Source organism: Suncus etruscus, chromosome 3 (assembly GCF_024139225.1).
Source record: "Suncus etruscus isolate mSunEtr1 chromosome 3, mSunEtr1.pri.cur, whole genome shotgun sequence".
Taxonomy (NCBI): Eukaryota; Metazoa; Chordata; class Mammalia; order Eulipotyphla; family Soricidae; genus Suncus; species Suncus etruscus.
The window spans coordinates 37,593,666-37,618,307 of NC_064850.1; the positions used below are offsets into that span (position 1 = coordinate 37,593,666).

At 41.8% G+C, this 24,642-nt stretch overlaps 1 pseudogene; it reads right to left on the bottom strand.

Annotated features, from left to right (window-relative positions):
• Positions 1-24,642, bottom strand: part of LOC126004270 (U4/U6.U5 tri-snRNP-associated protein 1-like) — a 78,391-nt pseudogene that overhangs the window by 34,161 nt on the left and 19,588 nt on the right.

The window sequence follows — 24,642 nt, forward strand, 5'->3', positions numbered from 1 at the left end:
ATTGATCAGCTTGGACACGAAAAAGCATGAAAAAGGCCACAACTGACTGCCTGTCAATTATACCCAATGAGTCTGAATTTCAAAAATTATAACAAAATCAAAATCGGTTCGGCACTGAGACAGTTTACTTCATCACTCAACGTGAGTTTCCTGGGCACTTTCTCAAGTGCCAGGTACCATCCTCCACACTGCTTATACCCAGGACATTCATGGAGAAGGAAATAAAATGTAATTAACAGATAGACAAGTGGAATAAATGAGCTAGTCCAGAAATAGCCACAGGTCAATCTATCAACCTATCTATTCCTACCCTAATAGAAATATATGTGTGTATGGATTGAACAAGACACAGAGAAGGCATTCAAGTTTAAGAGGAAACAGATTATCCAATTATTTCTAACTTTATAACATTCCAAAATAAGTTTCATTTAAAGATTGCAATGCAAAGAGCACTTCCTTTTTAATGAAATAATAAAAATCAAAAGTAGAAAGCATACAGAAGAAAAAAAAAAACAGAAAAAAATGACATCACCTTGGCCGGAGGAAGAACTTTCTAAGCATGAGACCAAAAGACAAAAAGCATAAAAGAAAGGATTAATAGATTTGACTACACATAGCCCATAAAGCCTGACATCAAAAAACACCATAAATAAAACTAAATGTCAAGGCAGGATGAGAAAATATTATTTGCAGCATGTATTGTAGTGCAAGCTTTAATATCCTTAATGCAGAACAGAGTGTGAGAGATTGATAAGAAAAAGGCAAACAATGTAGTAAAGATAGTGAAAGGACATGAAATCTGACATTTTAGTTGCTTGAACTTTATAGTTCAACAATTCACAAGTCATAAATGTGATGACCTGATAGATAAGAAACATTTTCAGCATCACTGAAAACCAAAGAAATGTAAAAATAGATGAAGTACTATATTTTGCATTCATAAGAACAAAGATTTAAATGGCCATAGTCAAAGGTATGGACCTCTGGGACCTAGATGTTTCCAGAGCCTGATGGCATATGCCATTGGTACAAATGTTCTGGAAGACACTGAGTAGGTGACTTTTTGGGGGTAGCAATGTTGTTCATCTCCACTCTTCTCCCACTTTAAGGGCTGGGATAGAAATCTGCTAGCTACTTGGCTTCTATTAGCCAATGGGAAGTCAGGGGAGAAGAAAGTTGGGGCTCTGAGCTGTGGCTCATATTTCATCAGATCATCTGCTAGTATAGTAGTTAGGTACCCAGTGCTCCTCACAGGTAAACTGGGGACCCTCCACTGTGAAATCAGAGCACCACTGGTGGTGCTCCCTGCAGACCACCAAGCACTGACCTTATGTCCCCACCATAGGCATCCTTAAGAATCCAAGCATGAGGCTTGGGAGGCCAGAGGGCCAGGTGGTTTTTGTCCACCCTCCTGCGTTCTAATAGTCTTTGTTCTTTTGTTTTCCAAGTCCTGGGGACAGCGGCTGTTTCCTGCAGATACTAATCTCTGGATTATCTCAGCATCTTTGGATCTCCATCTTTCCAATGTCTGGCTTCATTAATTCCCTATATTAAATCCTCAGTGTTTGAAAGACACTAGAATTTTTCTTTCTCTTTGCAAGATTTAATTCTGATAGATGTATAGTCTTTAGCCTAGACGTTTTATTCCTACAAAAATTTTTAAAAGAAAACAGTTATGAAGTGGGACTGGAAAGATAGTGCATGGGTAGCAGGGCATTTGCCTTTCATGCAGCCAACACTGGTTCTATACCTGGCACCCATATAGTCCCCCAACCACCACCAGAAGTGATCGATCTGTGGGCACAGCTTGGTATAAACCCTTCCATAAACCCACACAAACTTTGTGATATTATTAATAACAAAAAAGTAAAAATTAATAACCAATTAAACAACCCCTGAAAATCCCATCATTGTGTTTGAGCTTGATTGGTATCTCCCAAAAGTATATGTGGAAGTTTTAAGTTCTTAAACTGAAGAATATTTGGAATCAGAGTCATAAATGTAGATTACAGGTAGCAACTTAAGATGAATCCATGAATCCATGTTGAGCAGTGAAGACCCTTAGTCTAATAAGACTATGTGCTTACAAGTATAAGCAAGTGATCAAGACTTTGTACAACCCTGACCTCCCTTCCCTTCTTCAAAACTAGATGGACTCCCTAGGATTAAAGAAGAAAAAAAAATCACTGGTTAGATGCTTGTAGCTTGAAGAATGTGACAACTCCTCCAACAGAGACAATTCTTTAGCTTTGAGTACAGAAGAACAGAAATGCATAAACCACATACTCTTGGCTGGATGGCACTGATCAGCAGGAGCCCACCCTTCTTGAGCTTGGCTTGACCAATAACCTTAGACTTCCTCTACACCATGAAAACACACATAACCCGGAAGTCATTCCTCTATCACTTCCTGTGCATGCGATAGAGGTTCATTGTACATACCTTAACAATTCATGTTGAAAGGGACAAGAAGTTTTTGCTTTTCATAAATACGTATAGTTTAAGTTTGAAGTTTCCCTAAACTTACAAGGTGTCCTGTTTCTTGACCTTCAGAGCCACAGGCTAGCATTGGCTGAAGGAGATAAGAATCTGACTCTACTCAAGGAGGGCAGTATACACCCAATTTGCTCATGCTTTCTGTTATCTTTGCTTGCAAAACTTTTAGTAAGGTGGAGTAAGGCGGCCACCCCCACCTCCAGCCTTTAAGGTAAAGAAATGTGACCTTAAGTTTAATATTTTTCAGTAGGATAAAAATGTAACTTTTAGTGGTGGTCTGTTAAGTTTTTGCAATTGTCTCTGTGTAACTTTTAGTGGTGGTCTGTTAGGCTTTAACGATGGTCTCTTTGTTTGCAAAATATCTCTTTCTCTTAACTGAGTTGTGCTGTATTCCTAAGTAATATGTAACAAACGGAATACTACTTCCGTGACATGTGCTGTCCCTTTGGAAAAGTGCTCTATAAAAACACTGATTCAGTAATGGTTCGGGGTCTTTGCTCTGGGGTTCATCCCTGAGCACTGACCCTGATGCCACCCTGGCACCAGAAAAATAAATCACCCTTTGCAAATTTGCATGGCTTCCGACTCTCCTTGAAACGCTCGAGACGCCGCTTGAGTGAGGGGGACTGATCCCCGTATCCAACATTGTCCCCATAAATATGCACACTGTTTCTTAGAAAACTCTTAAATGTATATGAACCATTAAGCTAACTTAACTCTACTTGGTTCACTTCCTCCTTTGGAAGGTTGTCTCTATAGGCAGCTTCACTCTTCAACTTAAATTTTTCTTCTTCCCAACAAAGTCCTGTTTCTCTACTCAGCTGTCCCTGTGGGTTTTTTTTAATGATGCATGAAAAGGATCAGACGAACAGAATTGCATGAAGATGTGAAAATGGCATGGGACAAAAGAGACAGAGACAAGATCACCAAGATGCCGAAGTTGACCAGCAATCTCTAGGAGTCTGAACAGCTTCTCTCTGATTCCTCCCAAGAAGGACTTGATGTAGACTTGGAGAACACTGTAAATACCCTTCCCTGAGCTTCTGCCATTCTGTCTGGAGCACTTTGTTAGGGCAACAACTTGGACTCCAAGGGAACTGGTTCAATAAAATCAAGTGTGATGGTCACAAAATAGCACTATTGCAATGGCTCTAACATAAAAAACATCTTGAAGAATGTGCGGTGAGATGCCAGTTTTTCTCTCATTGATGGAACAATAAAATTGGGGCTGGAACAATAGCACAGCAGATAGGATGTTTGCCTTGCATGCAGCTGACCCAGGCTCTATTCTTGGCATCCCATGTGATCCCCTGAGCCTGCCAGGAGTGATTTCTGAGCACAGAGTCAGGAGTACCCCCTGAGCGCCACCTGTGTGGGCCCCAAAAGTAAATAAAGAAAATTGTACCTAATGTTTGCCTACCTGCCGTTGTAAATTAACTAAGAAACACTGTGCATGGTCCTAGCAAAATCTGTAAAGTAGTTAGATGTTGAGGAGTTGGCATTCTTAATAGTTTCTATTTGCTTTTCATTATCTTTTTTTTAAACAGCTTGAATAGAATGAGTATGTGTTTGAATCAGTAAACAAGGGCTTGTAAAAAAAAAAAAAAGGTACTTTTTCAGGCCAAAGAGATAGTACAGCAGGTAGAGCACTTGTTTTGCATGAGGCCGACCCTGATTCAATTCCCTGGCATACCTACCATATGGTTCCCTGGGCATCACTATGAGTGATTTCTGAGTGAAAGCCAGAAGTAACCCCTGAGCATTGCTGGGTGTGCCTCTCAAAAAAGGGTACTTTTTAAATTCCAGAATTTCATGAGATCTTTGGAAAAACACTCACAGGAAGTCATTGTGAGAATCATCAGAACTGAATTCCACTGGGGAAACTGAGGTCCACAGTGGGGCAAGCAGGGAATGTTGCTTCTTCCCGAGGTCAGGATATGAAGTTGGAGGAGTCTGTTGTCAGCTGGGCATGGGGAACCAGTCCTGTTTCCCCTAGAAACCCAGGCCCACACAGGACAGTCAGAGAACAAACAGTAAATGCGGGTGTCGATGATAAATGAGCAAAGGTCTTGTGTATAGATGCCAAATCAATCTCTGGGCTATTTTAAGCAACTCTGTTTCCATCAACTAACTCCACAGAACCTCAGGCAGCTGCCCTGGGAGGAGATTCTGAGAATTATTTTAAAATGTATTTTTTATCCATATCATAAAATCTTCAAACATTGGAAAACAGACACAACAATTACGTACGAGACACCTGTCACCACAATCCATGACCCCCAGAATGGTCATACTCAGGACACACCCCACTTTCATCTTTCAACTTTGGTGTATTTTAAGGCAAATGGCAAAGTAGGTCTTTGGCAAATCTCACTCAGAAACATTTCCTTTTGCAGCTCCGAAGAGAAATATTAAGGGATATTTTCTTGCATCATCTCAGTGTTGTGTCCCGTTCATAGTTGAATTTCAATAGGGCCTCCTTGGGACTCATGGGATCATTGGACACAAGGAAGGCAGGGATTGTAGGGTCTTGTTATAAAAGAAGCAGCATTAATCCTGTGGTCAGGGGGCTCCAGAGGAGGGTATTTTGCATATCGCAAAGTAATTGCTTCCCTTGTTCCTTCCCAGGTAAAGAGATGCAAGATAGTTATTGTTAAAGCATAGGCAGGTAGGAGATGGGAGTGGGGGAGCAACAGAGAAATCTGTAACTGGCTGTGATCAATTAATTTCACACACACCAGCCAAGGCAAGTCAGAGGTAGGCTATTGCTTCATTCAGCAGGAGACCTCCCAAAGATGATTAGATGAGGGACCAGAGTGATAGTACGATGGGTAGGGTACTTGCTTCGCATGAGGCTAACCACGTTAGATTCCAGGCACCCAAGATCTGCTGAGTGATCCTTGAGCACAGAGCCAGGAATAAACCCTGAACACCTCTTGGTATGAATAAAAAAAAAAAGATAAAAGGAAAAAAAGAAGAGAGAAGAGAAGAGGGAAGGAAAGGGGAGTGGAGGGTACGAGAGGAGAGGATAAATCAGGTTCTCTGTGTTCTCTTGAGCATGTTATTTAACCTCTTGGTGTTTCCTTTTCTGCTTCTGTTATATACAGAATAGAGTGTAAATCAAGGCTGTTTTTGGATCTGTTTTTCTTCAGATCTTTTGCTCATCTCTTTCTATCTTGCAGATAGAGAGCAAAGCTTGAGGACCAAACTTGTGTCCTGAGGAACCTCCAGGAATGGGAAGACTTGGGGTCAGTACAAATGATGTGGACAGACTGCTGATTGACCATGCAATCTTGCATCTCAGCAGGTTGCTGGAGACACACATGTGTTTCCATTTTAACTTGTGGGCTGGGAATGTGGTGATTCCTTAGGACCAAAATCATTCTGAGGGAAAGAAATATTCAAATTTGTCAGAGGTGAGGCAGAAGAGATAGCATAGCTGCAGGGCTTTTGCCTTGCAAGTGGCTGACCCAGGACTGATGGTGGTTCAAATCCAGGCATCCCATATGGACCCCGTGTCTACCAGGAGTGATTTCTGAGCACAGAGCCAGGAGTAACCCCTGAGCACCACCGGGTGTGGCTCAAAATCTACCTTCTGTAGTTAAGGATGATTCCTCTGCAGTGAGAGCTCCCTACCTTCCCTCTACAATTTGGAGTCTCTCCCCTATCAAACCTGCAAACTTCAATGTCCAAACAGCCTTAGAAGATGAAGAAGATTCAAAAGACTAAGGAGATAGGGGCTTGTATAGAAACAAAGGTAGAGCACTGAGATAACTAGTGACATTGGACAAGCAAGTGAACATTTCCCTTCCTCCTGCCTTCAGAGTCATAGTGGAAACAACCCATCTTTGGATTTGAGTCCACTGGCTTCCCGACTCACCCCTCAAATCATGGAACTTGCCTACCTCCACTCCACAGTGTGTGAGACAATTACTCATAATAAATACAAAAATAACATCAATGATAATAAAGTTATGCATCTCCATATATGCAATAGCCAAGTCCTCACAGAATGTGGAAATATCAGCTCTGACCAAGTCCTTGAGCACATCCCCATGTCTATAAACAGTAAGCGGCAGGGTCTGCAATTTTGCTTACCATGACTTCTGGTCTCACATTAAAACACTGCCTGAAAATATTAGGAACCAGAAGATGTATGGAAGAGAACACATTCACTTAACTCTTATCACCCTAGGGCCTAGAGGGTTTTAATTGGTTCATTACCTATTGTTCTTGTGAATTTTTTACAGCCCCTCGTTTGCTAATTAATCTTTGTAAAGTGAAAGTACTTTAATTTGTAAAGTTTATCCATTAAAATTTATGAACACACAGTTACATAAGTAGAGATAAAAACACAGTAAAGATGAAAACTATAGTTTTACATAATTCATTATTTTAGGTGCCAGCTTGTGGGGGGGGGTGTCTTAGAATATATCTGCTGAAGCTAAGGGATGACTACAGATAAGGGACACACATAAACACTCTCATACATTACCTCAGAACTTGGCACATTAAAGCCACATTACCTCACATGTTTCCTGCATTTCAGGAGAGATGCGTGGCTCTGGGTCAGAGTCTTTCATGAGGCCGCAGTGAAGCTGTCAGCCTGAGGTGTGAGTCTAGAAGGCCTCCCTCTGCGAAGAGCCAAGGCCAAGATGGCGCCCTCCCATGGCTGCTGACGGGGCCTGAGAAATCCTCTCAGGTCCTCTCCTCAGAGCTGCTCCAGTGTCCTGAACTGGGAACGGGCCTTTTCCAAGTTGAGTGGTCTAAGGAAGAATAAGGCAGAACCCATGACATTTCCCATTTTTCTTTTTTGGTATTTTGGTTTTGGGGCCACACCCAGGGGCACTCAGGGATTACTCCTGACTTCAAGCTCAGAAATCACGCCTGACTCGGGGGACTGTATGGGATGCCAGGACTCAAACCCACATCTGTCCTGAGACAGCTGCGTGCAAAGCAAAAGCCCTATGCTGTGCTACTACTCCGGCCCCATGACTTAACTTTTAAAGACACACATCCTGGATTTCAGTTCTAATTGGATTTCAGATCGCCATCCATGGCGATGTGTAGGGTTGACTATATATCCTGGGAGTGGAATCCAGGAAACAAGGGGCATTGGGGGCCATCTTTGGGACTGGCCACACTAGGAGGAAAAATCATTTGAGTCTAACGAATAAACAAACTTAACTAATAGTCCAATAGCTATGTGTTTCCATGCTAGGAATCTTCTTCACGGTCTGGAAGGCATTTCTTCCTCAGCTTCTGGCTTCCCCTATCACTGCTAGAATACCGAACATTTGAATTTTTTTTTCTCTCTCCACATTTCTGTGGTCCCTACATCCTAGAACTTTATCAAGATATGTTGGATCTAGATGTGACCTTATCCCCAGCTGGACACTAGGCCCTCAGTCTTTCCTCAGTTTCCACATCTCTTTCTGGTTCTTCCTTCCTTCTGATTATTTGGACAGTGAACCTTTCCTTTCCAATTTCAGATTGTTTTTTCTAGTTTATTTTTTAGCTTCGTTGCCTTTATACCCATTTTCTGGGAGATTACCTTGTCTTCCACCTTCTGCTGAAGGTTCATGATCCTGTAATGTCCTTATTTCTGGGCACTCTAAACACCTTTGCCCCCCACTCTTAAAACAATGAGAGAAACATGAGTCACATTCACCAGGACCAGAGGACAAACATTTTTTTTTCTGGTTTTTGGTTTATGTGTGTATTTTTGTTTTGTTTTGTTTTTGTTTTTTGGACCATGCTCAGCGATTTCTGCGTCTTCACTCAGAAATGACTCCTGGGGTTACTCGGGGGGGCCATTTGGGATGCTGGGCATTGATTGAACCTGGCTCTGCTGCAATAGCTTGCTATCACCTCCGCCTCTAGAGGGCGCACGTTTCTACCCATTATATCTTGGCAGGATACTTGTGAAGATAAAATCCTATGTAAATATTTTTTTATTCTCTTAGCACTCTCAGGATACAGAATGTGTGCATTGTATAATATCCTTTTCTCTGTTTCACGTCCCTCTTGTCCTGGCAGGTCACTCTCACAGATGAGTAGAAACCAGCAAGCTGATAGGAGCTCAGTGTTAGAGGAGGAGCTTGTTTATTGTGGCCTCACTTTGATTGGACAGATTACTTCATCTGGGTTCTTAGAGGTGTTTTCTCTCTGACTCCTCAAATTCTCTGAGTCTTAAGGGGGAGAGTTAATTGCTGGCTACTAAACAAGAGGAGGAATTTAATGAGCTGAGCAGATGCTCAGTCCCACCTAACTCATACTCTTTCTAAGGTCTAATGTCTCTCTCCAACCCAGCCACCACCTACTCTAGCCTCTTGGAAGAAGAGACTGCCTCTACAGCTATGGACAAGGCTGTTGCTGCCTCCTATTTTGTCTTAGCCCCATCTTCACCCTACTTGCAGAGGCATCTGTGGCCAGCAGTACTTTCATCTTCGGGAGGATCATTAGTCTCAGTTGGGTCGTTTCTTGGCTTCCTCTGCTGCTGACTAAGGATGTCACTATTGGCTAAGTCACAACCCTTTTCCATCAATTTGTCAGCTTCCAAATTGGGGCTGCTGCATCGGCCTGGGTTCTCTCAGTCTTGGGGTGGTTGGGAGAATTAGACCTTGGCTCAGATATAGGAAGAGATGAGTCGGATCACACAAATGGTCAACTGTCAGGACTTTCAAAAAGAGGAACCTGTCCTCTAGCCTGAGCAGAGAAGCCTTACTAGATTCAGAGATGCTAATGGGGTTGCACCCTACCCCAACTGTAGGTAGACCACATAGGTCCTCTTCCCCAGTTTCTTGTAGGGATCCTAAGCCATCTGGACCCAGAGATACATTAGTGGGCCTGCACACAACCCTGTCAATGTAGGAAAATGTTAAATTAGCGCTTTATTCTTTCACTCCCACAGAGCACCAGGAGCAATAAAAAATGAATAAATTTAGATGCATCGATGGATGGCAACTAAAGTCCAGGAAGATCAACTATACCTAGTTTTTCTATACTGTCAATGATTTCAGAACAACCATCCTCTCTATGTTAAATGATCTGAGAAGATGATGAAGACAGAGAATCAATAAACTTCAAGAGAAAGAACTTATTCAAGTAAAAAATGAAGGTGCTAAAAAGTACAGCAGCCAATGACAGAAGCAAAATGGAAAATACTGAAAATAGAACCATTGACCTCGAAAATAGGAGACACAACTCCATAGGTAAAGAGAAGACAATGTAAGAGAGATGGAATGAAGTGAAGAGAAGGGAAGAGACAGTTAAAAATACCAAGAGGAATAACCATGAAATCCTAGGAATTCAGAAGGGAAAAGAGGGAAAGTGGGAGAATAACTAGTTGAAGAAATAACAGACTGAGAACTTCCCTAGTTGAAGAGTAGAGACTTATATACTAATCCAGGAGGTCCAAAGGGTACCAAACAAAATACCCCCTCAAAGAACAATACAATTCTGTAATCAAAATGAAAGGAACCAATGACAAAGATAAACTCTTAAGGCATTAAGAGAAAAAGCAAGGACTTAGATACAGGGGAGAAAAAAGATTCACATTAGATCTCTCACCTGAAACTCTAAAGTTAGAAAAGAACAACAGGATTTATTTAATGTAATGAATATAGAGACCTCCAAGTAAAAATTCTGTACCATGCAAGGTTTCATTCAGATTTGAAGGAATGATAAAAATTCCCTTATATAAGCATATATTGCATTTAAAGCAGCTCTGCTAGGGATACCCACTTCATTCATTGTCATCATAAACAAAGCAAAAATCAAATAGAAAGAAACAGCAAAAATTCTCATTGTTAAATGGCAACAAATTCTTCATATCAATCATTTCTATAAATGCCAACTGTCCTATGGAAAGACGCAGAGTGTCTGGATAGATTGAGAAACAAAACCCCAATTTTCTGCTGTTTCCAAGAGACACCTTGAAACTCTCATAATAAACATAGACTCAGAGTGAAAAGTTGAGAAGCAATTGCATAGGCTAATGGTAAATTGGAAAAAACAAACAAACAAACAAAAAAACAAAAAAAAAACAAGACAGCTAAACTTGGATCAAAATAATACCACTCAAACTAAAGAAAACAATAAGAAATACAAATGCATATTACATGGTTAAGGGACAAATAACTTGAGAGAACTTAATCATCAATCTACACATACCAAATGATGGGACAATACATTTTATAGTTAGCATACTTGAAGATAAAGTGTTACATTGACAGTAACACAATAGAAGTGGCAGACTTTAGCCCCCTCTCTTCAAATTTTAATTTTAAGTACCATGACTTATGAAACTGTTACTGGCATACTTTCATATATAGAAATTTTAACACCCCACCATCCACCATATTGTCTACTTCCCTCTACCATTGTCCCAATGGTCCCCATCCTTCCCCTGAAGTGGTCAGATTCCTCCTGGAAAACAGATTGCAGTTTCTTTGTGAACCTATTACTCCCCTACCATGTTTCTTTATATCCCCCATATGAAAGATCATTATAATTAATCTTTCTCTTTTTGGCCAACTTCACTCAGCATGATACTTTTCAGGTCTACTCACATAATAGCAAATTGCATGATTTTTATCTTTTCTTGTACCTAAATAGTATTCCATTGTGGGCCAGTTTCTGTATCCAGTCATCCAATCTTGGACACTTGGACTATTTCCAGATTTGGGCCATTATGAATAGTGCTACCATGAATATAGGGATTCAAATGTCATTTTTGAATAGATTTTTTTTGATTCTTGGGGTCGATGCCAAAAAATAGAATTGTTGGGTCATATGAAAGCTCAATTCTTAGTTTTTTGAAAAGTGTTTGTATTGTTTCTCAAAACAGAACCAGTCAACATTCTCACCAGAAGTGAATTTGTCTTCCTTCCCTCCCACATTCACCCCAACATTGGTGTGAGATGATATATCATTGTTGTTTTGATTAGCATTTCTCTAATAATAAGTAATGTAACATCTCACTTTGATCATTGAACAGATCAACCAAACAGACCATCATTAGGAAACAATAGCCCTAAATGAGAAATTGGAAGAACTGGACTTAATAGAAATATACTGAACTTTCCATTCTCCAAAAGCCAATTACACATTCTTCTTCAGTGTACATGGGACATTCTCCAGGATAGATCACATTCTGGGGCACAATTTAAGAGCTCATAAAATTACAAAAACAAAAATAATATCAAGTTACTTTTCAGAACTCAGTGCCATGAAAGCATAAATTAAATATAAAAAATAATAAGAAAAACTTTAACTTTTGGAATGTATACAAGATTCCTTTAAACAATACTGAATCAATGAATAAATCCAAGAAGTAAAAATCTTCCTCAAAATAAATTGTTAGAATTTATAAGACATGGCAAAAGCAGTAATAAGGCGGGAAGTTCATAGCAATATGAGGTTACATCAGGAAACAAAAAAAAATAATTCAAATAATAACCTCACCTCACAACTTGAAAAGTTAAAAGAATAACAAACATATGAATCTTAAAGTAAGTATAATAAAGGAAATAATAAAAAGTGTAGCAGAAATCAATGATCAAGAAAAATTCAAATAACTTAAGAACCAAGAACTATTTTTTTCAAAAGAATGAGAAAATTGACAAACCCTTTAGCTAGATTCACAAGGAAAACTGAGGTAGAGAAAATACAAATTAATTGGATCCAAAATGATCTGTTGATTAAATAAAATATAAAGAATAAAGTCCATGTGTTGGGTGAGTCCTTCCCAGGCACCATGTCTCTAACCGCTCAGGCAAATGGGTTTGAAGAAGGGTAGTAGCAGCAGAGAAATAATTCACAAGCAGTCAAAGTCTCATCAGAGTCAGTTTGCTTTTATTTCCTCACAGCTTTTCTCCATCATGAGTCTCTCTGCTATCTGTTTTCTTTGCAGCAATTTCTTGCTGTGTCTCTTCTGGCTCTTTGTCTGTTGATGCTCTTCCATTCTCACCTCCCACCAGCCAGAAACTTTTATTCTTTATTCAAGATCGCTCCCCCATTCCAAATATGGGAGGGTCTGACCATCCAGGTGGGATTAATATCTCAAAGGAAAGCTTTGAGATATTACAATGACCCAATTAATGCAACTCAAAAGTGTAAACGATCTTAAGAGGTTACTGTGATTAACTTTATGGTACTAAGCTGGAGAATTAGAGAAAAAACATGAATGAATTTTAAAAATCAGACAACTCCCTGAGACTAAATCAAGGGGAAATTGACAAATAATGAGTAAGTACATGGGAACAATAATTTAAAATTTTCCCAAGGCATTACTGGAAAGATAGTACTGGGTATAAGGCACTTGCCTCTTACATGACCAACTCTGGTACCACATATGGTGCCATATGCATAACCTAGAGTGAGCTATGAGCACAGAATCAGGAGTAAGGCCTGAGCACAGAGCCAGGAATAAGTCCTAAGCACTGCCAGTTGTATCTCAACCTCTGACCCTTCCCCCCAAATCTTCCACCAAAAAAAGTTCAGTTCTAGATTGCCTCACAAGTTTGTTCTACCAAATTTTTAAAGACTTATAACCTACATTCCTCAAGCTCTTTTAAAATATTAAATAAATGAAAAACCTTCCTAACAGCTTCTTATAAGACAATATTGTTCTACTATCAAAAGCAGAGAGAGAGGTTATTTAAAAGAAAAATTCCAGGACGATATCCCTAATGAACATGGATTCTAAGGTCCTCAAGAAAATCTCTGCTAGCCAAATCCAACAATATATCCAAAGTATCATAGACCATGATCAAGTGACATTCAAACCAGACATGTAAGGATGGTTCAAAAGATACAAACCAATGTAATATAGCATATCCACAAAAGATAAAAGTCATGTTAATATCAATAGATGATGAGAACATTTTAATAAGTTTGAACATATATTCATGCTGTAAAACATTTCACATATAGGCATAGAAGGAACTATCTGAAGATAGTAATGGCTGTATACAACGAACCCATAGCCAACATCTACTCAATGAGAGCAAAAGCCTTCCTCCTGAAAACAGGAAAGTATATCGACCTCTCCACTATTATTTACTATACTTTTGGGAGTTTTTACCACAACAGTAAGATTAAAAAATAAAATTAAAGGAATTCAAATTATAAAAGAAGCTAGACTTTCAGATGATGTAATATAGTTGTAGAATCCATAATATATACAAAAGACACTAAAAACTGTACTAAAAGACTCTTAGGAAGAATAAACAAATACAGACAAAATCTGTACACAAAAATTACTGCAATTTTATATGCAAATAGTGAACTCTAAGAAAAAGAAATTTCAAAGAAACCCTTCATTTAAAAGTTTAAAATAGCAGGTACCTATAAATCAACTTAACAAAGCAGGTGAAAGACTTAGATATTACAAACTACAAGTCACTATTGAAAGAAACAGATAAAGCTACCAGGAAATTGAGTAATATTCCATGCTGGATGATTAAAAGAATTAACACTTTTAAAGTAACATAATACCCAAAGTATTATATGAATTCTATGTAATTCACAGCAAAATATTTTTGACATTCATCTAAGACTTTTAACTAATAATACTAGAATTTGTGTGGAATCATAAAGTCCCTGAAAAACAAAAAGAATTCTGGTGAAAAGGAAATGGTAGGTATTGCATTTCCTGCTTTAAAATACTATAAAATGGGACAGGGGTGGAAAAAGAAAAAAAAATACTATAAAACAATAGTAACTGAAATGAAGTAGTAATGGAATAAAAACAGACTCTTGGACCACTGGAACAGAACTGAGGTCCCAGATGTAACTAGATATAAACTCTCAAATAAATGGGTTGTTAATTTCTGACAAAGGAACTGGGTGTAAAGAAAGTCTCTTCAACAAATGGCATTGGAGAAACTGGACATGCACGTACAGAAACTAAAAGAAAAGAAATTAAATCTGTATCTCAATCATTTTCAAAAGTTAATTCAAAGTGAATTAATTACCTCAATTTTATATTAGAATCCATCAAATACATTTAGAAAACATAAGCAGAACTCCAGCATATGGACCTCAGATGTATCTTAAAAGATTTGTTCTATTGGCAAAAGTAACAAAAACAAAAATAAACAAATGGGACTACATCAACTTAAAAAAGTTTTGCATGGCAAAGGAAACTTGGACTAAATTAAAAAGATATCCTGGGGCCAGAGAGATAGCATGGAGGTAAGGCACTTGCCTTGCATGCAGAAGGACAGTGGTTTGAATTCCGGCATCCCATATGGTCCCCCGAGCCTGCCAGAGTGATTTCTGAGCATAGAGCCAGGAGTAACCTCTGAGCACTGCCGGGTGTGACCCAAAAATACTATATATATTTATATTTATATATTTATATATAAATATATATTTTTCCTCCTATGAATAGGAGAAAATATTTGCTATCATACATTAGATGAAAAGCTGATATCCAAGATATATAAACACCAAGTTTGACAACAAAAGAATCTAGTAACTCCATCAAAAATTGGGAAAAGATGAACAGACACTTCTCTAAAAAGGACATGATGGCTAATAAGCATTGGAAAAAAAAAAGCTTATTGTCACCTGTAGTCAGGAAAATGATGAATGACAAAAAAAGAAGATAACCATTATTGTTGGGAGCGTGATGAAAAAGGAATTCTCATTCTCTATTGGTGGGACTATTGTCTGGTTCATTTCCCCTACAGAAAACAATATAGAGACTTCTTTAAAAAATAAAGGCTAGGGGGCCAGAAAGATAGCACAGTGGCAGAGCATTTGCCTTGCATGTGGCCAACCCAGGAAGAACCTGGTTTGATTCCTGGCATTCCCTATGGTCCCCCAGGAGCAATTTCTGAGCACAGAGCTAGAAGTAACCCCTGAGCATCACTGGGTGTGGCCCCCCAAAAATCAATCAATAAATAAAACTGCTTTAAATAATAAAAAGTAAATAAAAATGAAGGCTAGAGCTTTTATATGACCTACTGATCCATGTCTTGATCTTTATGCCAAGAACACAAAATCATCCATTTGATAAGATATTTGCATACCTATGTTCATTTCAATGCTTAGTCTAATCATCAGGATATGGAGACAGCCCAAATGTCCAATAACAAATAAGTGATTTTAAAAATTGTGAAATTTATACACAATGATTGTTGTGCAGCTATAAGGACCTTGCAGTTCATTGTAGCATGGATGGGGCTGAAGATTTTCATGTCTAGTGAAATAAGTCAAAACAAGAAGAATAAATAGCAGCTAATCTCACTCATCTATGGAATAGATGGGAGGGGAACAAGATGATAAACATTATCAAATGAGGACAAAAACTCAGTTTTGAATAACAAAGCTGGCATTACCAAGCAGTGGTAGAAGAAATACAGTATAATTTATGCTCAGGACTACTTGGGTATTATGGCCATTATTAGATACTGTTAGATATAGATTACTCATGCTCCATGTATTATTAATGCACTAAAAGAGAAGCGCATCCATTACTTTCTCACAAAACTGATGTCATTTAATTAAGCTTTAGAATCCAGAGACATCCATTTCAGAAGACATCCATCCTGAATAAAAGTATTGTCTGCTGTATGACATGGCCAAGCAGCCAGATGACAGCTCCAGTATAATACAGGCACATATGAGATTTGTCAAATGTTCAAAGTACTACAATCATTACTGGGGTTTGCTGACTGGGAGAACATTGCTCCCATCCAGAATTGAAAGAGAGGAAGGAAGGAAGGAAGGAAGGAAGGAAGGAAGGAAGGAAGGAAGGAAGGAAGGAAGGAAGGAAGGAAGGAAGGAAGGAAGGAAGGAAGGAAGGAAGGAAGGAAGGAAGGAAGGAAGGAGGGAGGAAGGGAGGAAGGGAGGGAGGGAGGGAGGGAAAAAGGGAGGGAGGGAGGGAGAAAGGGAGGGAGGGAGAAAAGGGAAAGGAAGGGAGAAATGGAAGAAGGCAGGAAGGGAGAAAGGCAGGAAGGGAGGAAAGCAGGAAGGGAGGGAGGGGAGGAGAGTGGAAGGGAGGGAGGAAAGAGGGAGAAGGGAGTGAAGGAAGGGAAGGTGAGAAGGAAGGGAGAAAGGGAAGGAAGGGAGGTAGGAAATAAAGGGAGGGAGGGAACAAAGGAAAGGAAAGAAAGAGGAAGGGAGGGAAGGAAGTAAGAAAGGAAGGATAGGAGAGAAGGAACGAAGGGAGGGAGGAAAGGAAGGGAGGATATAAGATGAAGGAAGGAGGGAGGGAAGAAAGGGAGTGAAGGATGAAAGGAAGGAAGGAAAAGGGGAAGGAAGAAAAGAAAAAAGGAAGGATATAAGAAAGGATATAAAATGAAGAAAGGAGGGGCCAGAGAGATAGCATGGAGGTAAGGCATTTGTCTTACATGCAGAAGGACAGTGGTCCAAATCCCAACATCCCATATGGTCCCCCTAGCCTGTGGGAGCAATTTCTGAGCATAGAGCCAGGAGTAAGCCCTGAGCGCTGCAGGGTGTGGACCCCCCCACCCCGAAATGAAGGAAGGAAGGAAGAGAGGATGGGATGAAGAGAAAGAGAAAAGGGAAGGAAGGTAGGAAGGGAAGAAGGAAGGGAGGATTGGAGGAAGGGAGGGAGGAGAAAAGAAACAAGGAAGGAAAGGTCCTCCATGTAGCCCCTATAGTTTTTTTCCCCCCACACTTGTATAAGTTTCTAACCCTCCTCCCTTCCTCCCAATTCTGGATTTTCTCCCTGGATTCCCAAGGGTGTTGCAGAGAAATCTTGAAATCTATGCTGAGTTAGGTGGGATGATACTTTTAGAAAAAAGGATAGTTTGGGCTTTACAAGGGGCCAATAAAGGCTTTGGACCCTTCCACAGTTGACTTAGAAAACTTCTTCCCCTCCTGGGGTCCTCCCTGCCACTGTGGGAGCATCTTGTGTTAAAATAAAGCTCTGAACTTACCTTAAAAGTATTATCCCATCTGGTCTGATTTAGGCATTAGGAACACCCCTAAGTTCTATCTACAGACACTCCTAGGTCCTTAGATCCTGAGCTAAGGGCCTGTTTATTAGTAAGTACAGAGCTGGAGGCTGAGTCAGTCTCAAGCCAGGAGCTGGGCTTTGCAGCCCTACTGCAGCACTTTCCTTAACTTGGCAACTACACGATTGGTGATCAACAACAGTGATCATTCATTATGTCTCACTTTTCCATGAGTTGGAATTGATCATGAGCTTTGCATCTATTTATCTATACTGCATGCAGCTTTCTGTTCATTCATTCATTCATTCATCCATCCACTCATCTACCCCCCATCCATGTATTCATTCAATATCAATAAGTCCATTTATTCATTTATTCATCCATATCCCATGCACACACTCATCTATTTATTTAACCAGGCCCAATATATCCATCCCCCATGCCCCCATCCATCCATTTTATTCACCATCATCTACTTATTCCCCATATCAATAGAGCCATCCATTTCTCCATTCACCAACCCATCTTGCATCAACGCAACAAATGTTATAGAGCTTTGACTCTGTGATGGACACAAAGCTGACATTTTGAGAGGTTTTTAGGCAGAAAAGAAACAGACAAATCAAATGGAATCTGCTGTTGTGGGAGTTTGTGCAACAGGGCTCAGAGTGAGGCAAAAATACCATTGGTTCTAGATGCATCTTTAAGTAGAGGAAACCCAGATGCAAGGGAGAAGAGGTGGAAAAAGAATTGGCACTTCTGAGAAATCTCCAGACTATAGTGTGGAGAGAGAGGACAGAGCATAATGGGTATGTGGTCAGATCCAGCAACAACTGTGGTTTCTGAACACATCAATATCATGTTCCCCAGAGGCTGGGGATAAGGTGTGAAGAGGGGAGAATGGGAGTCAGAAATACCCACTGGCACTGGGAAATGTGTTCTTACCCTATAGAGACTTCAGGCTCGCCAGAGCCAGATGCTGGGTCCTCACTAACTGGGACCCCATCTGGGAGCCCCACTGAACCTTGCAGGACCTTGGCCCGCCTGCCTATACATCCTATAGTCCCTGCTCCAGGACACCAGAAGGGACAGAGCTGACCCTGAAGCCCAGGACTGTGGCATCAGGAGTGTTTCCAGTTCCAACCCACAGCTGGAAGTGCCCAGTTTCTGGAGCCAGGCAAGTGGTACAGACTCTTCAGCAGGGCCTGTGGGGCCATCCAGGGGGTGGGAGAGGACATGGTGGGCAGGATGAAAGCCTTAAGGGGTGTGTGTGCAGAGGCCCTGCTAACAGAGCCCAGCTTAGCCTGGTAAATGTTTTCTGCACAGACTTTTAGAGCAGTCAGGTTTGGCCCCCACAGAAGAGGTACCTGGAGCTTAAGTCTGAGTGTCCAAGTCACCAGCATGAGATTTTCCAGATCCACATAGGAGCAAACTGCATCCTTTTGTCTTGTCTTATAGCCCACTACTATTCCATGACATATACAGACTACTTATTTTTATCTAGTCAGCCAGATGTTTTTGAACACTTCATGTTTCTTGATTCTGGCTGTTAGGAACAGGGCTTTAGTGAACACAGAAGCAAACATCAAGTTTCAGACATGTATAGACTTAAATAAAACAACAAAGGTAGGTGTTAGGTTACACCTTACTTTTCTCAAACAAAGATCATGCCTGGTTTCTTTGTATTTCTGTTTGTATCTTGGTTATACCCAAAACCAAAGATTGTCTTATATGTAAATCTGGGCTGGACAGGCTCAGGATAGCCTGAGCTTCCTGTCCTTACTATGTCCTCCTGCACCTGAGGGTGGTCTCTGTACTTAATAAATAAAAACAGTTCTGGCAGGCAGCTTAGGGGAGATATGAGATAGAAGATTGTTCCACTCTCAGCCTGGTTTGGATTATTTCATGATTTAGGATCTTTCACCTAAGGTTGGAGATATGGTGCATTGGGGCAATTTTACAAGTAGGATTTTTTTTTCTTTCTAATTTTTTTTTAGATTTACCAAGTGTCTTATAAGTGGTTTACCAAGTTGTTTATAAGAGAGTCATTTTAGGCATTAAAGGTTCTAATGCCAATCCCACCACCATTGTGAGCTTCCCTTAACCAGTATCCCCAGTCTCCCACCTACTATCCTATTCTGCCCACCACCACACTTCATATTATTTGTTACAAAACACAAAGATCAATGATCAAAATAGATCAACAAGGATCTATTTGAAATGATGGTGATTTTGTTTGTTTGTTTGATTGTTTTTTGTTTTTTGGGCCACACCCGGTGGCACCCCTGGCTCTCTACTCAGAAATCTCTCCTGGCAGGCATGGGGACCATATGGGATGCCGAGATTCAAACTACCTTTGGTCAGCTGCTTGCAAGGCAAACGCCCTACTGCTGTGCTATCTCTCTTTCTCCCTGATGTTATTCAAGTCAGTGTCTCAGGATTTCCTGGGCTGTGCTTGATGCTGGTTGAGCCTTTTGTGATACTGGTTAGTCTTACTGAGATGAACAGATTTCTGTTTTTTTTTTGTTGTTGTTGTTTTGGTTTTTGGGTCACACCCGGCGGTGCTCAGGGGTTACTCCTGGCTGTCTGCTCAGAAATAGCTCCTGGCAGGCACGGGGGACCATATGGGACACCCGGATTCGAACCAACCACCTTTGGTCCTGGATCGGCTGCTTGCAAGGCAAACGCCCGCTGTGCTATCTCTCCGGGCCCGAGAGATGAACAGATTTCTATAAAATATTTGGATTAGATAGGAGTGGGGTTTTAGTTCCCAGTTTCTCCCTGAGATGAATTCCTTCCCATGCCTTCTCTCCCGCTGCAGCATTTCAGGGTGAAAAAGATTCTTGTCTGAGAACCAACCCTTTCCTCCTGACTTCCCTTTACCAGGCTCTCTCAGGAGTCCAGCTAATCTGCCCAGTGCCCTCCCACCAGTTCCTGGGAGGCATCACACCTTTCCCCCTGCCCATCCTGTTTTATTACATGTCTGCACCCACACCCCACACTTATACCCAGACCATAAATCAGTGAGTGGTCTTCCATCCACACTGTTCTCTGTACCTGAGCTGAACTTTGAGATCAAGGTTCCACATAACTTCCTCCCTAAATTGCATTCTGGTTTTCATCTGGGCAATAATAAAGCTGGGATTCTGGGACCAATGCTGTCCAAGTGCAGTCCAGGATGGCACTTTTATCACAGAACATTGACAACCTGTCTGGTACACTGAGCCCTCCAGAGCTTGTCTGAACCACTCGATGGCTATAGAGTCTGGATGGTTCCCACACACAGATCAGAAGAGTGGATTTCTACCCTTCTTCCTACCTCTTGCCCCCTTGCTCTGACTTAACACACAACATGCAGCTCATTCTACTTTCACTCATCAGCTCTGATCTCTCTCTTTTTCTCTCTCTCTCTCTGAAATACACACACACACATACACACACACACACACACACACACACACACACACACACACACACACATTCACTCACAGAAGACAAAACTACTCTCCTCTGAAGGATAGAAAGGGTATAAAATCTTCCAACAGCCAGATTTCTTGCCAAAGTATTTTTTTTTATTTTTACAAAATGGAAAACAGCCAAGTCACTTAACAGCAAAAGATGTCCTATCTGTTGATTTCATAGCTCGGCCTTGTCTGGCTCCATCAGAGACTGTCTGGACAGAACAAATGTCCTCCTGACCCAGCGCCCAATGAAGTTGCTCTTTCCCAGCCCACCCCTGTCCTTCTCCTTCAGCACTGACCTCAGGAAAGGAATGGGCCTAGAGGACTCTGTCTGAATTGGTTTATGGGGACCTTGAGAAGGGAGAGGGGTGACTTGAGAACTTTTTGTTTGTTGGTTTATGAGCCACTTTTTTAGAATTTTGTAGAATCCCTCACTGTGGTAAGCTGCAAGGTTGCCAAGCTTCTTCAGGTTACTGCAATAAGCTGCAAGTCCACCTGCTGCAAGGTTGCTGCAAGGCTGCAGAGGCCCAAGACTGCTAGGGCTGCCCCTTCAGAACCTCTCTTGACAACTTCTTTTTTGTATGTAACCCCCTTGCTCAGTGGGTTTTAAAAATAAGACCAGAAACTCAACAAAGCTTAAGGCTTTGTTGATAAAAACACTTTCAGGGCCAAATCGCAGTTGATCTTCATGATGAGCTTAAGGGATCAGCCAAGCTGAAAGGTGCCACCCACACTGGCCTCCAGTCCCTTTTCTGGGTAGGAAACAGGATGAAGGAGATTATGTGCTCAGAGGACAGAGGCAGGTGCCATGACAGGTTGGCCAAATGTGGCAGCTCTGGGAGAAGGAGATGCCAGAGGTGAGAGCAGGGAGGGCAGAGAACAGGGGCAGCAGGGTTGCTGGGCTGCTGAGTTGCATGTGCTTAGACTGTTCCTTCTGCTAGAAACACTTCCTAGCTCTTACTCAAGCTCCTACATATACTGCCGGACTCCACCTAAATGTCCCCTTTCTTAGTACACATTCCAGGACACTTGTAGAGCAGCTATCTAACTCTGCTTTTATCACTCTGAGGTGCTTTTTATGATGACATTCTGCTTGCCCTTGCCTTTCCTCAATAGCTTCAAAACTCTTTAGGGACATATCTCTGGCCTTTCATCTCTCCAGTTTCAGACCCAGCATGGTCCCAGAGGCAAGTGTGTTGACTGACTGAGTGAATGAATGCATCCACCAAATAGAGTTGTCATCATTTTTATTTTCTGCAAGGTAGAAACAACTTTTTATTTTATTTTATTCCTTTTTTTTTTTTTTTTTTGGTTTGGGGTCGCACCAGCAGTGCTCAGGGATTACTTCTGTCTCTGCACTCAGGAATTACCCCTGGCAGTGCTAGAGGATCATATGGAATACCAGGGAGTGAGTCCAGGTCAGTTGCATGCAAGACAAGAGTCCTCCTCACTGTGCTCTAGCCCCAGCCCTATCAGGATCTCCTTAAACAATTTAATAAAAATGCGCAAGAAAATGGTAATGGTGTTCACGTTCATGCTCTTGCCACTGTCACTGAGCATGATGTAGGGAATCTTCTGGACCTTTTGCGTCTCCTGTAGCAGTGCCATGTGTCACTGGAGCTCATCTTCTTCAGGAGTGCTTCCTCATCCAGCTTCTTCATGTAGCTCTCTGACTTCATCTTGCCTGAATCCTTCCCCTGGGAGCAATGGGACAAATACAGGAAGGCCTCCTTTGGGCATAAGCTTCCAGCCTGTTTCATCCACATTCTGGATCTTGTAGCCGTCCTCCTCCTTGAAGTCCTGTATGAAGCCCCAGTACTCCCACCAGTTGTACTTGTCGATGGCCATCTTATCCTTAATGCAGTACACTACGGAAGGCTGGGACTTGTTGGGGGCCTCACCAGGGCCACCTTCTGCACCGAGGTTTTCAACAACCCTTTGTTCTGAAACAAGAAGAGGGCAGCTGCCAGCCCACGGTTCATGATGGGCTCTTCGTTCAGGATGGTGGTGGAAAAGTCGGAAAAGTCTTGTTGCTGCTTCTCATCATCTAGCCCAGCATGTGGCAGAACTCAGATGTGGCTTTTAACATGATGGTGCCCTTGCTCCAGGGTCATCCTCCTCCTTGATGCTGCTGGACCTCCAGCTTCTTCCGCATGATCTCCACCACCTTTCCCCTGCAGTTGTTGCTACAACAACCTGCAGTTGTTGCTACAGCTTCTGCAGCTGACTCCCCTTCTCCAGTGTTCTCCTCAATGCCCATGTGTCATCAGACTCGGGGGTGGGGCACATATTCCTTCACTTCTGGGGGTTCTGGCCTCGAGCACTCGGCTTCCCCTCCTCCCTGCCCTATGATCTGGAGTCTAAGTCACCATCTTGTGTCTGGTCACCAAGAAGCAGCAGATCATTGATGCACACCATCAACCTTCTTCTTCGTAGATCTTCAGCTTCCTCTTGATCATTTTAAAGATCAAGCTCCTTGGACGAGAGGTACTTGGAGGTGATGCAGAGCCCCACTATGGTCAGGAACTGGACCTGCAGCCGCAGCTGCTACTGGATCTCCTCCCAGCTCCTGCTAGCGCCAGACCTCCCTGCTCCGGCCGGAAGGACTGTGGCCACATGCCCTCCAGATCCTTGTCCTACTTGGCCAGGATGGAGTGTGACTTCTTTTGGGCCAAGCTGTCCACAGTCTCCTCCTTGGAGTAGGGCAGGCAGTCGGGCTTCTTCTTCCATAGCTTCCTGTTCTTCTTGATGCACTCCTGTCCACCAGGTTCATGTTCACCAGCATGTCTTCTTCCTCCTCCTGCAACACACCTTTGTCCTTCAGGGTGAGGAGAAATGTCTTCCCCTCTTAGAAAGAGTGGACAGCATGTTCCACTGTGAGGCACTGCAGGTCCTGCCACCACTGCTCAAACTCCTCCACCAGGGAGCTAATGCTGAACTTCTGATTCATCTCTCCCAGCAGCTTGGCCTAATTCTTGGCCAGGTCCTTCTTCTGCAGCTGCCAATTCCACTCGATCTAGGCTGCCATGTCATCCAGCCAGGGGTCGTCTTGATCTTCCCCAGCCTCTGGTTCAGCAGGAGCTTTTCCTTGGTGGCCACCAGCTTCTCCCACAACTCTTCAAGCTGCCAAGGGCTATGAGGTTGTTGAGGTTGGCTGCCACAGGTTTCTCCCTTGGTGCCTGTCTCCGTCACAGCATTCACTTCCAGGGATTTTAGTCCCAGCTTGGCCCAGAGTTTATTGGTCTCCTCAATGCTGAGGCATCTTTTGAGCTACTAATCTACACATCCACCCCACATTCAGCTACATACCCACCCATCAATTCAGCTACACACCCACCCATCTCTATACATACTGCCATCGTCCCACCAATCCACCCTCCCCACCCATCCATGTAAGCACAGATGTCCATCTGTCACTTCGAGTTCCTCCGTTGGGAAGTCCTTTTCCTGTCCTGGGAAAATACATGAACAAGACACATTTCTGAAGAAATCTGAGACTCACAAGAAAAAAAAGAATGTTTTGTTTATAAAACAAGTACACTTTAGTTAAGACCATGAGTTCTGCTTTAGAAAAGATTCTACCCTGCTATATCAGCTCCACTATTTAGTATCTTAACAGGGACAAACCACTTCACTTCTTTGTGCCTTCCTTTTTCCTTTTGCTAATAGTGCCTACCTCATGAATAATTGTAGCAATTAAGTGAGCTATTCATGTAGAGTTCTTGGTATGAGTCCTGGTACGCATTAGG